Source organism: Rutidosis leptorrhynchoides, chromosome 6, assembly GCF_046630445.1.
Source record: "Rutidosis leptorrhynchoides isolate AG116_Rl617_1_P2 chromosome 6, CSIRO_AGI_Rlap_v1, whole genome shotgun sequence".
NCBI lineage: Eukaryota > Viridiplantae > Streptophyta > Magnoliopsida > Asterales > Asteraceae > Rutidosis > Rutidosis leptorrhynchoides.
The window spans coordinates 321,011,813-321,029,367 of record NC_092338.1 but is presented as its reverse complement, the minus strand read 5'-3'; positions in this window follow the sequence as shown (position 1 = coordinate 321,029,367).

Here is a 17,555-nt window from a genome sequence, read left to right as displayed (position 1 = left end):
ATTCTCGTCGGAATCCGATTCATCGGAGAATTGGTAATCCTCCCAATATTTTGCTTCCTTGGCGGAAACACCATTGACCATAATTAACCATGATCGGTTGGTTGAGGATTTTCTTTTACTTAACCGTTTTATTATTTCCCCCACCGGTTCTATTTCTTCATCCGGTTCCGATTCTTCTTCCGGTTCCGACTCTTCTTCCGGTTCCTCTTCGGGAACTTGTGAATCAGTCCACGAATCATTCCAATTTACATTTGACTCTTCATTATTATTAGGTGAGTCAATGGGACTTGTTCTAGAGGTAGACATCTATCACATAATATCAAACGCGTTAAGAGATTAATATATCACATAATATTCACATGTTAAAAATATATAGTTTCCAACAAAATTTGTTAAGCAATCATTTTTCAAGTAAACACGGTCGAAGTTCAGACTCACTAATTCATCCTAACAAACTCGATAAGACACACTAATGCAAAATTCTGGTTCTCTAAGACCAACGCTCGGATACCAACTGAAATGTTCCGTTCTTATTGATTAAAAACGTTCCATATTAATTGATTTCGTTGCGAGGTTTTGACCTCTATATGAGACGTTTTTCAAAGACTGCATTCATTTTAAAACAAACCATAACCTTTATTTCATCAATAAAGGTTTAAAAAGCTTTACATAGATTATCAAACAATGATAATCTAAAATATCCTGTTTACACACGACCATTACATAATGGTTTACAATACAAATATGTTACAACAAAATAAGTTTCTTGAATGCAGTTTTTACACAATATCATACAAGCATGGACTCCAAATCTCGTCCTTATTTAAGTATACGACAGCGGAAGCTCTTAATAATCACCTGAGAATAAACATGCTTAAAACGTCAACAAAAATGTTGGTGAGTTATAGGTTTAACCTATATATATCAAATCATAATAATAGACCACAAGATTTCATATTTCAATACACATCCCATACATAGAGATAAAAATCATTCATATGGTGAACACCTGGTAACCGACATTAACAAGATGCATATATAAGAATATCCCCATCATTCCGGGACACCCTTCGGATATGATATAAATTTCGAAGTACTAAAGCATCCGGTACTTTGGATGGGGTTTGTTAGGCCCAATAGATCTATCTTTAGGATTCGCGTCAATTAGGGTGTCTGTTCCCTAATTCTTAGATTACCAGACTTAATAAAAAGGGGCATATTCGATTTCGATAATTCAACCATAGAATGTAGTTTCACGTACTTGTGTCTATTTTGTAAATCATTTATAAAACCTGCATGTATTCTCATCCCAAAAATATTAGATTTTAAAAGAGGGACTATAACTCACTTTCACTGATTTTTACTTCGTCGGGAAGTATGACTTGGCCACTGGTTGATTCACGAACCTATAACAATATATACATATATATCAAAGTATGTTCAAAATATATTTACAACACTTTAAATATATTTTGATGTTTTAAGTTTATTAAGTCAGCTGTCCTCGTTAGTAACGTACAACTAGTTGTCCACAGTTAGATGTACAGAAATAAATCGATAAATATTATCTTGAATCAATCCACGACCCAGTGTATACGTATCTCAGTATTGATCACAACTCAAACTATATATATTTTGGAATCAACCTCAACCCTGTATAGCTAACTCCAACATTCACATATAGAGTGTCTATGGTTGTTCCGAAATATATACAGATGTGTCGACATGATAGGTCGAAACATTGTATACGTGTCTATGGTATCTCAAGATTACATAATATACAATACAAGTTGATTAAGTTATAGTTGGAATTGATTTGTTACCAATTTTCACGTAGCTAAAATAAGAAAAATTATCCAATCTTGTTTTACCCATAACTTCTTCATTTTAAATCCGTTTTGAGTGAATCAAATTGCTATGGCTTCATATTGAACTCTATTTTATGAATATAAACAGAAAAATTATAGGTTTATAGTCGGAAAAATAAGTTACAAGTCGTTTTTGTAAAGGTAGTCATTTCAGTCGAAAGAACGACGTCTAGATGACCATTTTAGAAAACATACTTCCACTTTGAGTTTAACCATAATTTTTGAATATAGCTTCATGTTCATAATAAAAATCATTTTCTCAGAATAACAACTTTTAAATCAAAGTTTATCATAGTTTTTAATTAACTAACCCAAAACAGCCCGCGGTGTTACTACGACGGCGTAAATCCGGTTTTACGGTGTTTTTCGTGTTTTCAGGTTTTAAATCATTAAGTTAGCATATCATATAGATATAGAACATGTGTTTAGTTGATTTTAAAAGTCAAGTTAGAAGGATTAACTTTTGTTTGCGAACAAGTTTAGAATTAACTAAACTATGTTCTAGTGATTACAAGTTTAAACCTTCGAATAAGATAGCTTTATATGTATGAATCGAATGATGTTATGAACATCATTACTACCTTAAGTTCCTTGGATAAACCTACTGGAAAATAGAAAAATGGATCTAGCTTCAACGGATCCTTGGATGGCTCGAAGTTCTTGAAGCAGAATCATGACACGAAAACAAGTTCAAGTAAGATCATCACTTGAAATAAGATTGTTATATTTATAGAAATTGAACCAAAGTTTGAATATAATTATTACCTTGTATTAGAATGATAACCTACTATAAGAAATAAAGATTTCTTGAGGTTGGATGATCACCTTACAAGATTGGAAGTGAGCTAGCAAACTTGAAAGTATTCTTGATTTTATGTAACTAGAACTTGCAGAATATATGAAGAACACTTAGAACTTGAAGATAGAACTTGAGAGAGATCAATTAGATGAAGAAAATTGAAGAATGAAAGTGTTTGTAGGTGTTTTTAGTCGTTGGTGTATGGATTAGATATAAAGGATATGTAATTTTGTTTTCATGTAAATAAGTCATGAATGATTACTCATATTTTTGTAATTTTATGAGATATTTCATGCTAGTTGCCAAATGATGGTTCCCACATGTGTTAAGTGACTCACATGGGCTGCTAAGAGTTGATCATTGGAGTGTATATACTAATAGTACATACATCTAAAAGCTGTGTATTGTACGAGTACGAATACGGGTGCATACGAGTAGAATTGTTGATGAAACTGAACGAGGATGTAATTGTAAGCATTTTTGTTAAGTAGAAGTATTTTGATAAGTGTATTGAAGTCTTTCAAAAGTGTATAAATACATATTAAAACACTACATGTATATACATTTTAACTGAGTCGTTAAGTGTGACGACCCGGAAATTTCTGACCAAATTTAAACTTAACCTTTATATGTTTCCGACACGATAAGCAGAATTTGTAATGTTGAATCTCACAAAGTTTGGAACTACATTCATGTAATCAATTACCCTTTGACCGTGTTCGACGATTCACGAACAATTATGTGTATATAGATATGTATATATAATATATAATGTTAACTAAAAACATTAACAAAGTATTATATATATGATACTTTACATGAACGTATTTGTTTCGATATATTTATCGACAGAATTAAGAGATAATATCAAATGATTGAATTATCAGATACATTATGATATGATTACGGTCCAATGTTATGAGGTCCATTGTGATTTAAGAAATCTATTCTTTTTGACAATATTCGGAAAATGGTAAAGTGATCTATAAGTAAGAACATGGAGTGTAAATAACTTAGATGTTGGATATCGACAAGTTAAGTAACTCGACATTTTTCATTAAGATGATTTCATACGTTTATTAAACCTTTGGACTTTATCCCATGCTTCACCAACAGACTTTAATTTAAAAACTTGAAACCTATTATGAATATATATAATTCTACTTTTTTAAAATGTTTTATGATATAACGATTTCCATTATTTTAACCTTTTAACAAAATGATTCTTAACTATATTTAGTTTTGGAAAACAAAATTATCATATTTATTTGATTTAGTTTCAAAAGTACAAAAAACGTTTTCAGTTTAAAAAGAACTTTATTATTAAAATGTATATATCTTTTATAAATATCTAGAACCACTTTTGACAACTCATTACTTAACCAGTATGATAAAGATAACGATATTTATATTTTATTTTATTAAATATATATAACGATTTAAATTAATATTATATATATTTATACGCGTATTATACGTATATAGTTTTATACTTTTACTATACTTTAACTTTACCTTTACTTTACTTTTACTTTTACTTTACTTTAACTTTAATAATTTACTTTAATAATTCATACTTTAATAATTCACTTTAATAATTCATACTTTAATAATTCACTTTAATAATTCACTTTAATAATTCATACTTTAATAATTCACTTTAATAATTCACTTTAATAATTCATACTTTAATAATTCAAAAATCTATTATAAATAGAATTGAATAGGTTTCATTATTTCATAGAAACTTGAAAATATATTTCTCTAAACTCTCTCAATCGAATTACATATATATATTTTCTTTGTATTATTTCAAGATATTATTAGTATACATAAAATACTACGACGGAGTTATACTCAGACGATTTCAAAATAAGTTTTCAAACGGGATAAAGCTAAGGAAATTATGGGTTATAGCTATGGAGGTTATGGGTATTGATCGAGAGTATTGCTCGTGAGTCAAACTAGTGTTTATCATCTCCGTTGCGTCTACGTACTTTTCCTGCAATATTGAATCTCAATATTGATACGTTCGTGAATCCAAGGCCAACATTGCACTAGTTCAATGACGTCATATGTATTTTTACTACAAAATACAGTATTGTGAGTTTCATTTGCTCCCTTTTTAATTGCTTTTGCAATATATATTTTTGGGCTGAGAATACATGCGCTGTTTTATAAATGTTTTACGAAATAGGCACAAGTACTAAAACTAATTCTATGTGGGTTTAAACCAGAAATATACCCTTAGCTTGGTAACATTAAACTACTTGTCTATGTACGGTAGGCGCGAATCCTAAAGATAGATCTATTGGGCCTGACAAACCCCATCCTGACTATGGGATGCTTTAGTACTTCGAGGTTATTTTAAACACACCTGCTGGTGTACTTCAGAGGGTAAAATATGAATGTTAAGGCTTGTTACCGGGTGCCTACAGCTTATAGAATACTTTTATACACTTGCGAGTGTACATATATTTATAAACGGAAATCTTGTGGTCTATTAATATATTGAAATGATTGTTATGATAAACCTATGAACTCACCAACCTTTTGGTTGACACTTTAAAGCATGTTTATTCTCAGGTATTAAAGAAATCTTCCGCTGTGCATTAGCTCAATTTAAGGATATTACTTGGAGTCATTCATGGCATATTTTGAAAGACGTTGCATTCGAGTCATTGAGTTCATCAAGATTATTATTATGTCAATTATAGTTGGATGTATTATGAAATGGTGTGCATGCCGTCAACTTTCGTTGTAAAGAAAGTTTGTCTTTTAAAAATGAATGCAATGTTTGTAAAATGTATCATATAGAGGTCAAATACCTCGCGATGTAATCAACTATTGTGAATCGTTTATAATGTATATGAACGAGTCCTTTCAGTTGGTATCAGAGCGGTGGTCTTAGCGAACCAGATCTTGCATTAGTGTGTCTAACTGATAGTTGTTAAGATGCATTAGTGAGTCTGGACTTCGACCGTGTCTGCATGTCAAAAGTTTTGTTTATCATTTTTAGTCGAAAATCATCTACTTACCATCCTTAGGAAATTACCTGCTTATCATTCTTAGTCTAGACACGTCTTGCTGCATTGATTGCATGAATAGTGTATAGACAAAATTCATATCTTAGCGTATCTGCTAAATCATATCTTATCGTATCTATTACCGTAAACTTTGCCTGACATATTCCGTAAATTCCTCCGTAATCTATGAAATCTTTTGATCTATATATATAGATATTCTATGTAGTTAGAATACCACCCGATAGCCGGAAAATCATTTCGTATCGAAAAGTCCTTTATCAAATCGTACGAAATGGAATTCGTCATCAGTTCAAGTTCCTCGGATTCCGAAATGGAATCCCACTCAAGCTCCGAAAGCAGTGTGACTGGAATGGATCAACCAATCAGCCATCATCTATTCTGGATTAATTGGGGATGGGTTCGTAGCCTCCTTAATCATTGGAGACAAGAAAAAGGTGATCCTTTCCATCCACCACATTGCCCTCTTGGCAATGAACCTGAAGCACTTACCGGCGAACCTGTCCGAAACACCATTTTCTCTCTCATTTCCAGAGTATCTCGTCATGATTATATACTACACCAAATTCTAGATCTTATTTATCCGCTCGTCCGAACCGACAATCACCCCAGTGTAATAGAAGAAGTCAACGAGCTTCGCGCTCGGGTAGTGGCTTTGGAGAATATGGTGCAAAGGTTACAAACACCAGCAGCAGCACCATCAACATAACCAGTACCACCATCAACAACATCAACAGTACCATTACCACCACCAACAACAACCGCATCGCAAACCTCAACTTCACAATCTGTCCCATGAGCATCGACGTCATACGCCCTGTAGATACTAAGGAATACCACAACGATGAAGTATTGATTCATAACTTCATTGGGAAAACATTCTACGACGATTATGTAATTTCTAAAGTTTAGAAATTATCTATCCTAGCCTTAACCATAAATCAAGTGAGTTTAATTTAATATTAACTCATTAAATCTATATTACATCTGAAGAAATATACACATATATTTCCATAAAGACTGTAATAAAATTCTTTTGTACAAAATATTAATTGTGACATTTTTTTTAACGGGTAGGTAATACCCGAGAGATATATAAATTCACAATTAATATGTTATATTCTTCGAATCTGATTCAGCAAATCATCCATTATACTCCCTACTTTCACAACAATATACATTCTTTTATAGAAATCAAAACAACCATACCCATTCAAAAATCTAATTTCATATTCTGATTTTGAAATCACCAAATTCAATTCAAGTTATAACCGATATCATCACTCTTAGATTCTTACATCTTTCAAAGCTATACTTTAACTTCAAAACTGTGTTAGAACATCGTATGTATATTAACGATTATAATCTGTGTTCAAGCCCTTCGAAATACCTGAAGACACTTCAAATAATGAACAATCGAGATGATGATCCAACCACATGTTATCCACAGTTACGTAGCTGAAAAACTCTTGAAACCAAAGTCATAATTTAACATGTATCCATGTCAGACCTTTTGACATTTACTAGCTAAAATAACTTTTCAATCCCTTCTAAAAATAGACGATTTTGTCACAGCTCCAGCAAACCAACTTCAATTGTTCATTCGAATAAGCCTTATTATAATGATTACCCCTTCATCATTATTACCGGGGAACCTTTCATATCTCGCCACATTAGCAGTAAACTTATTAACAACTTCATTGATCTTTGACTTTTCGAAAAATCTTTATATTTATCAAAATCCCATCATTTACTCATCTGCATCTTGTAACGAGAATTGCCATACGAATCATCAGAAATTAGCAATCAGTATTTTGAAATCTCGCAGCATGTCTACGCCAACAATTATATGTGTCTATCTTCTGGACTTATATACTTTGAATGTGAAGTTTCTGAAAAATACCCTAAACTGCGAATTAGTTCTCGAAATACTGATGAAGTAGCAAAAACTATAAACGACCTTAACAGTAAAAAGTTTGATGATAAAGAGTAGTGTGTTGGCAAAGCTCAGAAAAAGAGAAGATTTGGTACTAAAAAATACGGATTGAGCAAACCATGAAGAAGGCTGTGGATAAATCACAAGGACGAAATCTACCTTTAAAGAATCCAAATGATTCCGTGTCTGCTGAAGTCATTATCGAATACCTTGCTCCTGACTCTAAACCCTTACGGACAATATTCTTCATCATCCTCTGATATTAGAAATTTTAAGATATCATCGTATCTTTCATTATAAATATCCTCCATATTTCTGAAGATATTTCCATAATTATTCTTATCTGAAATCATTTACCTCTTCGTGATGTCTGTATTACATCATAAAAGAAACTATTTTAGTTTCTAAATTCTGAAACTTTCGAATTTAAAATAGGAATATTTTTGAAGTAGTGTTGGGAACTGAAGCATGAACTAGTATAATATAATGACACTTGATCACCGTGATTATATTACAGTAAGTCATGCTGAGTTTCTAATGGAATGTGATGATTCACATAACATACCGTCATCATGTGCCATTTACACGACTCTTACATTCTACCAAATCTCCAAACATATTAAGAACATATCTTCTTGATAGTTCTATCTTTCTGGATATTCTGGTAATTTGCCAAATCAAGATCGTACCATTACGATTTCCTTCTTAGAACATTAACTATGTTCATCCAAAACTTCATACCTACTAATTCTGGACCATTATTCGCTTGACTTAAAGCCGAGAAGAGACAACAAAAGTATGAAACTCCAAAATGTAAGGGAGAATATAAAGTCCAATAACAACACATAAATTACAAACCGTGTATATCAATGTTTATCGCAACATAAAGACACGGGAGAATTAAAAACACTATAACCCCAAGGGGGAAGTAGAAGAAAACAGATTCCTCCGGTGGAAGTTGGAAAAGGAGAATGATTGTTGCTATAGTAAGGATAAGGACAAGGATTAGAAATGGATTAAGCATTTTCGCAATCTTTTGAAATTGGAATTGAGTATAGAGGTGCTAAAAACTAATGGAATGGAAAAGGTAAATATATAAGGGAAATATCAGACGTAGTAATCGGGACAGATCATCGCATTTAATTAAAGAGATCCTAATTTCCTTAAATCTCGAAGAAACAGATCTTATAGATTTCCAAGATTTTTTTTTTTGAATCCCTTGAATTCCGGAATTCAACCATGACTACGTCAAAAATTATGACGAAACTTATTTTCCTCATTCCACTATTTTGTGATAGCTTCACTCATACGCTTCGAGTAATTGGATCATTTTATCCATATTACTCTATAGTAATAAAATCCTATCTATCAACACATATCCGTCATTAAAACATTTTTATGGTTAGCCATGACGACCTCGATCAAATTTCGGGACGAAATTTCTCTAACGGGTAGGTACTGTGACGACCCGGAAATTTCTGACCAAATTTAAACTTAACCTTTATATGTTTCCGACACGATAAGCAGAATTTGTAATGTTGAATCTCACAAAGTTTGGAACTACATTCATGTAATCAATTACCCTTTGACCGTGTTCGACGATTCACGAACAATTATGTGTATATAGATATGTATATATAATATATAATGTTAACTGAAAACATTAACAAAGTATTATATATATGATACTTTACATGAACGTATTTGTTTCGATATATTTATCGACAGAATTAAGAGATAATATCAAATGATTGAATTATCAGATACATTATGATATGATTACGGGCCAATGTTATGAGGTCCATTGTGATTTAAGAAATCTATTCTTTTTGACAATATTCGAAAAATGGTAAAGTGATCTATAAGTAAGAACATGGAGTGTAAATAACTTAGATGTTGGATATCGACAAGTTAAGTAACTCGACATTTTTCATTAAGATGATTTCATACGTTTATTAAACCTTTGGACTATATCCCATGCTTCACCAACAGACTTTAATTTAAAAACTTGAAACCTATTATGAATATATATAATTCTACTTTTCTAAAATGTTTTATGATATAACGATTTCCATTATTTTAACCTTTTAACAAAATGATTCTTAACTATATTTAGTTTTGGAAAACAAAATTATCATATTTATTTGATTTAGTTTCAAAAGTACAAAAAACGTTTTCAGTTTAAAAAGAACTTTATTATTAAAATGTATATATCTTTTATAAATATCTAGAACCACTTTTGACAACTCATTACTTAACCAGTATGATAAAGATAACGATATTTATATTTTATTTTATTAAATATATATAACGATTTAAATTAATATTATATATATTTATACGCGTATTATACGTATATAGTTTTATACTTTTACTATACTTTAACTTTACCTTTACTTTACTTTTACTTTTACTTTACTTTAACTTTAATAATTCACTTTAATAATTCATACTTTAATAATTCACTTTAATAATTCATACTTTAATAATTCACTTTAATAATTCATACTTTAATAATTCACTTTAATAATTCACTTTAATAATTCATACTTTAATAATTCAAAAATCTATTATAAATAGAATTGAATAGGTTTCATTATTTCATAGAAACTTGAAAATATATTTCTCTAAACTCTCTCAATCGAATTACATATATATATTTTCTATGTATTATTTCAAGATATTATTAGTATACATAAAATACTACGACGGAGTTATACTCAGATGATTTCAAAATAAGTTTTCAAACGGGATAAAGCTAAGGAAATTATGGGTTATAGCTATGGAGGTTATGGGTATTGATCGAGAGTATTGCTCGTGAGTCAAACTAGTGTTTATCATCTCCGTTGCGTCTACGTACTTTTCCTGCAATATTGAATCTCAATATTGATATGTTCGTGAATCCAAGGCCAACATTGCACTAGTTCAATGATGTCATATGTATTTTTACTACAAAATACAGTATTGTGAGTTTCATTTGCTCCCTTTTTAATTGCTTTTGCAATATATATTTTTGGGCTGAGAATACATGCGCTGTTTTATAAATGTTTTACGAAATAGGCACAAGTACTAAAACTAATTCTATGTGGGTTTAAACCAGAAATATACCCTTAGCTTGGTAACATTAAACTACTTGTCTATGTACGGTAGGCGCGAATCCTAAAGATAGATCTATTGGGCCTGACAAACCCCATCCTGACTATGGGATGCTTTAGTACTTCGAGGTTATTTTAAACACACCTGCTGGTGTACTTCAGAGGGTAAAATATGAATGTTAAGGCTTGTTACCGGGTGCCTACAGCTTATAGAATACTTTTATACACTTGCGAGTGTACATATATTTATAAACGGAAATCTTGTGGTCTATTAATATATTGAAATGATTGTTATGATAAACCTATGAACTCACCAACCTTTTGGTTGACACTTTAAAGCATGTTTATTCTCAGGTATTAAAGAAATCTTCCGCTGTGCATTAGCTCAATTTAAGGATATTACTTGGAGTCATTCATGGCATATTTTGAAAGACGTTGCATTCGAGTCATTGAGTTCATCAAGATTATTATTATGTCAATTATAGTTGGATGTATTATGAAATGGTGTGCATGCCGTCAACTTTCGTTGTAAAGAAAGTTTGTCTTTTAAAAATGAATGCAATGTTTGTAAAATGTATCATATAGAGGTCAAATACCTCGCGATGTAATCAACTATTGTGAATCGTTTATAATGTATATGAACGAGTCCTTTCATTAAGTCATCGTTAGTCGTTACATGTAAGTGTTGTTTTGAAACCTTTAGGTTAACGATCTTGTTAAATGTTGTTAACCCAATGTTTATAATATCAAATGAGATTTTAAATTATTATATTATCATGATATTATCATGTATGAATATCTCTTAATATGATATATATACATTAAATGTCTTTACAATGATAATCGTTACATATATGTCTCGTTTAAAAATCATTAAGTTAGTAGTCTTGTTTTTACATATGTAGTTCATTGTTAATATACTTAATGATATGTTTAGTTATCATAGTATCATGTTAACTATATATATATCCATATATATGTCATCATATAGTTTTTACAAGCTTTAACGTTCGTGAATCACCGGTCAACTTGGGTGGTCAATTGTCTATATGAAACATATTTCAATTAATCAAGTCTTAACAAGTTTGATTGCTTAACATGTTGGAAACATTTAATCATGTAAATATCAATCTCAATTAATATATATAAACATGGAAAAGTTCGGGTCACTACATAAATGACGCTGCGTCGGGTGCCTTTTCATACCTGCAAGCGTAATGTTCGACTCCGATGAGGTGATGGTTACATTGTTGATGTGTGCGAGGTATACTAGGAAATAGTATTATTTTTTACAAGGAAATACTATTAAATACGATACAATTTTACACAAGATATTTATTTATTTATAGAATGAATATACCTAAACCTTGCTACAACACTTATAGGCAGTGTACCTAATCGTACAGTAGTGTACTTTTTAGTAAGTCCGGTTCGTTCCACATGGATCTTTTAAACAAGCTTAACGCTATATTAGTTTTAACTTATAATTGTAAAAATACAAAAATATCTATAAGTAGTATTATTATTATAAAGGGGGTTTTTACCGTTTAATGACCGGTTTGTCGATTTTAAAACTTTTAAAACTTTAGTCGCAGTTAAAACCTAATGTAAAATATTAAAAATAAATATAACTTAATTTAAAGCGTAAAGTAAATAACGATAATGAAATTGCGATAAATAAAAATGCGATAAATAAAAAGTACGACAATTAAAGAGTACGATAATTAAAAGTGCAATTAAATATAATGACAATAAATAAAATTGCGATAATTAAAAGTGCAATTAAATATTAAATAAAGGAAATTAAATATGAAATAAAGGAATTATGCTTATTTAAACTTCCGTAATCATGATGTTTGACGTGTTATTTTTAGTTTATTCCCATGGGTTAATTGTCCTTTGTCCTGGATTATTCGATATGTCCATACGGATTTGTCCATAATAGTCCATCAGTCATAATCATAAAATGCGGAAGTCTTCGTCAAATTATTCTTATTCCTGAAGTCAAATATTCTAACTAATTGGGGATTCGAATTGTAACAAGGTCTTAATATTTTGTTTAATGAATACACCAGGTTATCGACTGCGTGTAAACCAAGGTTTTACTACTTTGTTAACAATTACACCAATTATCCTTGAATGTAATCCACCCCTGTTTCAACAAGTCTATTAACTATTAATCCAGTTTCGTATCCGGTAAAATGAACAATTATTGGTATTTATAGATATCCCGCTCACCGTACCCAGTCAAGCGCATGTGGTTATATATAAATACGTCAAATTATAAGTCTATATATTAAATTAACGAGGTGTTATTTAGTTAATATAAAGCCCATTAATAGCCCATAGTCTAATTTCTACAAGTGTCGTTCTTTTATCCAAACGCCAATTATGGTACAAAGCCCAATTACCCAATTTTAATATTTAGCCCAACATCACGATTACTTCGGCATTAAATAAGCATAATAATAACTTAGCTACGAGACATTAATTTAAAAATAACATTAACCATAACTTACAGTAATTAAAAATAGCGTAGCGTTACACGGACAGAATTTCGACTTACACCCTTAAAACATTTGCTTACATACCCTTATTATTAGAATTTAAAATTAAAATTAAAATTATAATATAAATATAAATATATATACGTGAGTGAGATAGAGAGATGGATTGATATCTCTATTAAAACTGAGCCAAAACACGCGAATTTATAGCATGTGGCCTGGATTTCAGGGCCATGCGATCGCATGGAAAATATGCCTACAAGCCATGCGATCGCATGGTGGTAGGTATCAGATCACACTCCTTTGTTTTCTTGTTTGCCGACGTTTATAATATATAATATAATATATAAATAACTTATATAATTATTTAAATATTATATTATATTCTTGTGCATAGTTGACTCATAATTTTTAGTCCGTTGTGTCGAGCGTTAAGAGTTGACTTTGGTCCCGGTTCCGGATTTTCGAACGTCCTTGCGTATAATTTAATATCTTGTACTTTGCGTTTCGCATTTTGTACTCTTGTAATTTTGAGACGTTTCTTATCAATAATTTGAACCATTTTGATTGTACTTTGTACTTTTGAGCTTTTTGGTCGTTTGCGTCTTCAATTCGTCGAATCTGTCTTTTGTCTTCACCTTTTATTATTTAAACGAATATCACTTGTACGTAGAACAATTATAACTAAAAGCTTGTCTTTCTTGAGAGATAATGCTATGAAATATATGTTTGTTTTTAGCATTATCAATTGTATTTAGGGTACCGGAGTGAAACTCTTAGGTATATGTGTGACAGTGAAGGTGTGACAAGCGTTAGCAATTGGAAAATTGCAATATAAAGCTTGGATAAATTGTAGTGAGATTTTCGTAGAAGTGATGGAAGATAATTCGAAATCTTTCGTATGCTCGAGGATGGAGCAAATATTGTGACATATGAATCGTGTTGGTTTTAAGTCATTGTTTAGACGACGCCAATGGGTGGCGGTGAGTGCTAATTTTCATTGTTGGAAACGAAATGGTGAACGGAGAAGACTATGACCGACGAGAGGTATAGTCATGTATTCGGAAAATGATAATTATTACCGGGTGATAATATCTTGACAATGTGATTATGGGACGAGATCCTAAGTGGGGGAGTGTTACTTCCGCACAAAGGGATTGTAATGTGAAAATTCCGAACGGCCTTTGGAATTAGTGTCGAGACCTAGAATGGTCGAATGATGGAAATGTACAACTTAGGTTGAAATTGTATGTATTGATTAGATTTAAGTTACTACTCGAGGTAGTAGCATTGATAACTCATTGAGGGTTAAGTGAGCGGGAATTCCAAGTCAAGTGGGATTATACTAAGTATGTGTACATACTTAGCGTGCGAGCAATGAGGGTTTAAGTTCGATTTGACGATACCTCATTTGCAAAAGCGGTTAAAGGAGATATGGGTTTAAGTTCGATTAGACAATACCATATCGATAGGTGCGTTAGTATGTGATGTGGGTTTAAGTTCGATTTGACGATTCCATATCACTTGGTGCGCTTGTTTTCTTGCAAGTAATATGTCGAGCGTTATCCAATCGGGAGGATACGCCTTTTGTTGGCTCCGTTGAGTCTTTTGTGACCATGTTAGTGGTACAAACTTTATTTTAGCAGTGTACGTGATCGAAGAGCGCTATGGAAATTACTAACTCGGTACGAGTTTTGGGTGTTATCTTGTGTATATCGGGTGATTAAAGCATGAGTTCGTTCCGGTTGGGGAATGAAGCGATACTTGGTGCTAGAATTTGATAGATTTAATAAATCGCGGGTGACAATTTGGTCGAAAAAGGTAACTTAATGAGAGGAGTCGCCTAGAGAATCCATAGAGACACGTAGGATTATATGTGTGCTCGTTGTAGTCGTCGTGGACTTTAAAGGTGAGTGTGTGCTAGTGCGGGTTAGCAAATGGGAAAAGCCTTCGGGTTGATAGATATTGTGCAGAAATCGAATACGGATGTATGTCAAGGACCGTAGAGTGTAGGTCCGATTGGTTAAGCGACGAAGATCACGAGGACGTGATCGAGTTTAAGTGGGGGAGAGTTGTAAGATCCAAATATTTATTGCACATAATGTAGATATGGTGTACGTAAAGTGTGTGAAGCGTGGTGTGTTTGAAAAGCTGGCAGACTGTTCTGGCCTTCGTGCGTGTCGCGCAAAGTAAGGGGTGTGCGCCGCGCACCTGACCTGCTACAGAATTCTGCTTTTCTGTTTTGAGTTTAATGAAGGGCATGTTGGTCTTTTCACTTGAGGTTCGCTTTTAGGCCACAAAATGGCAGGTTGGTGGACTCATTCAAGTCCACAATCTTATCTTCAATCTCTCATCTTCAACCTCCAACCCTAGAGTGAGAAAGTGTTAGAGATAGAAAGCTTGATTTGGAGAAGAAGGAGCTTGAATTGATCAAAAGTCCAAGTGTTAAAGTTGTTCATCTCTTCCTTGGATACGTTTTGGTAGTGTTGGTAAGTTCTAACTTCGAATTTCAATCGTTAGATTTGATTTCCAAGTTAGGGTTTTGACTTGTGTGTTCTTGAGTAAACCCACTAGTTGATAAATGGGTGATTAAGCTAGTAAATGGTGTCGATGACCATTGTTGGTGGGTTTTGGGTTGGATGATGAAATTGATTAGTTGATAATCATGTTCGGGTGTCAATATCACTAGTTAACTTAGGTTATAAGTGATTAATTGTGTACGCTTGCAAATGGGTGTTTTGACTTGAGATTAGGTCAAAATGGGTTTTGTGTAAATTGATGCGAGTAATGTGTTTTGATGATGAAACCTTGAGTAAAATTAGTTGTTGGAACATAATCACTAGTCGATTGTGATTATGGGGGTTCTCGGGTGAGATTTGACTTAGTCAAATTGGAGGTAAGTGCTAATGGGATGAAATTGCACTTATGATGTTTTGGGCATAAGCTAGAGTGTTTAGCTTATTTGTTTGTGAATTTCTTAGGTGATTCACGTGGGGTTGATTGGAAGCTCAAGCGGATTAGCGTTTCAAGTAACCGAGGTGAGTGGAATATTTATACGTTTATGTATATAATTTGGTTGCTTGTGTACGACGTGTCGAGTGTTATTCGGTAGAATACACTTCTCTTGGGCCACATTGGGACCGGGGTGCGGGATGAGGGTTTAAGTTCGATGCGGTGATAACTCATATGTATGGACTTAAAGTTCAATGATGACGACGCCATACTACTATTGTATTATTCGATGCGGGACGAGGGTTAAGTTCGATGTGACGATACCTCATATGTATGATTTAAAGTTCGATATTGACGATGCCATACCACGATTGTTTGTTTGATGAGGGTTAAAGTTCGATGTGACGATACCTCATATGTATGGATTTAAAGTTCGATATTGACGATGCCATACCACGATTGTTTGTATGATGAGGGTTTAAGTTCGATAGTGACGATACCTCATGTATGGATTTAAAGTTCGATATTGACGATGCCATACTACTTTTGTATTGCTTGATGAGGGCTTAAAGTTTGATGTGGCGATACCTCATATATGTGGGCTTAAAGTTCGATGAGACGATACCACATGAAGCATGAAGGGTGGGTTTGAAGTTCGATGAGACGATACCACTCATAGAATTGGATTCTTGTTACTATTTGATGTTATGAACATCTGTGGCTTTTTTAAGGGGATTATTCCCTCATGATCGTGATTTTAACCGGTGGTTTGTACGTATTCGTATTTAGCATTATAATTTTGATGTGACCTTTTATGTTTTCGATGTTGGCTTGCTATACAATTGAATACGTGATATTATGTATTGCTAATAGAACTTGAATATAACTTTACTAGAATCACTTCTTTATTCTTCACACTTTGTACATCAGTGATTTTAATACGGCGGTATGAACAATGGTAGTAACATTGTGGTTTACAGTCCCACATGACTATAAAAATTTAGATCCATTAAGGAAATTGGATCTTTATGAAAATATTTGATCTTTTGAAAATTAAATCTAGCTTTTACCCTAGATAAGTTTTCCGGAATAACCCTTCACCGGTGTTGCAAAATGTTTTTGAGGGTTTGGTGGGTTTCAGATTTGAAAATTTTAGCTCAAAACTTGCGGTTTTGTGTCACCCACTTGCTAACCTTGTATTAGGAAAGTAACACGTCCAGTATACTTGCTCCGTATATTACCTTTCGGTAAACTACTGTCCGGTTGTAAAGGAAAGCGTTGAACAAGCAACTGTTAAGGCAATGTCCCCTGACATGCTTTTAATTATGGTCTATAACGTGTCGGATGCAATTAC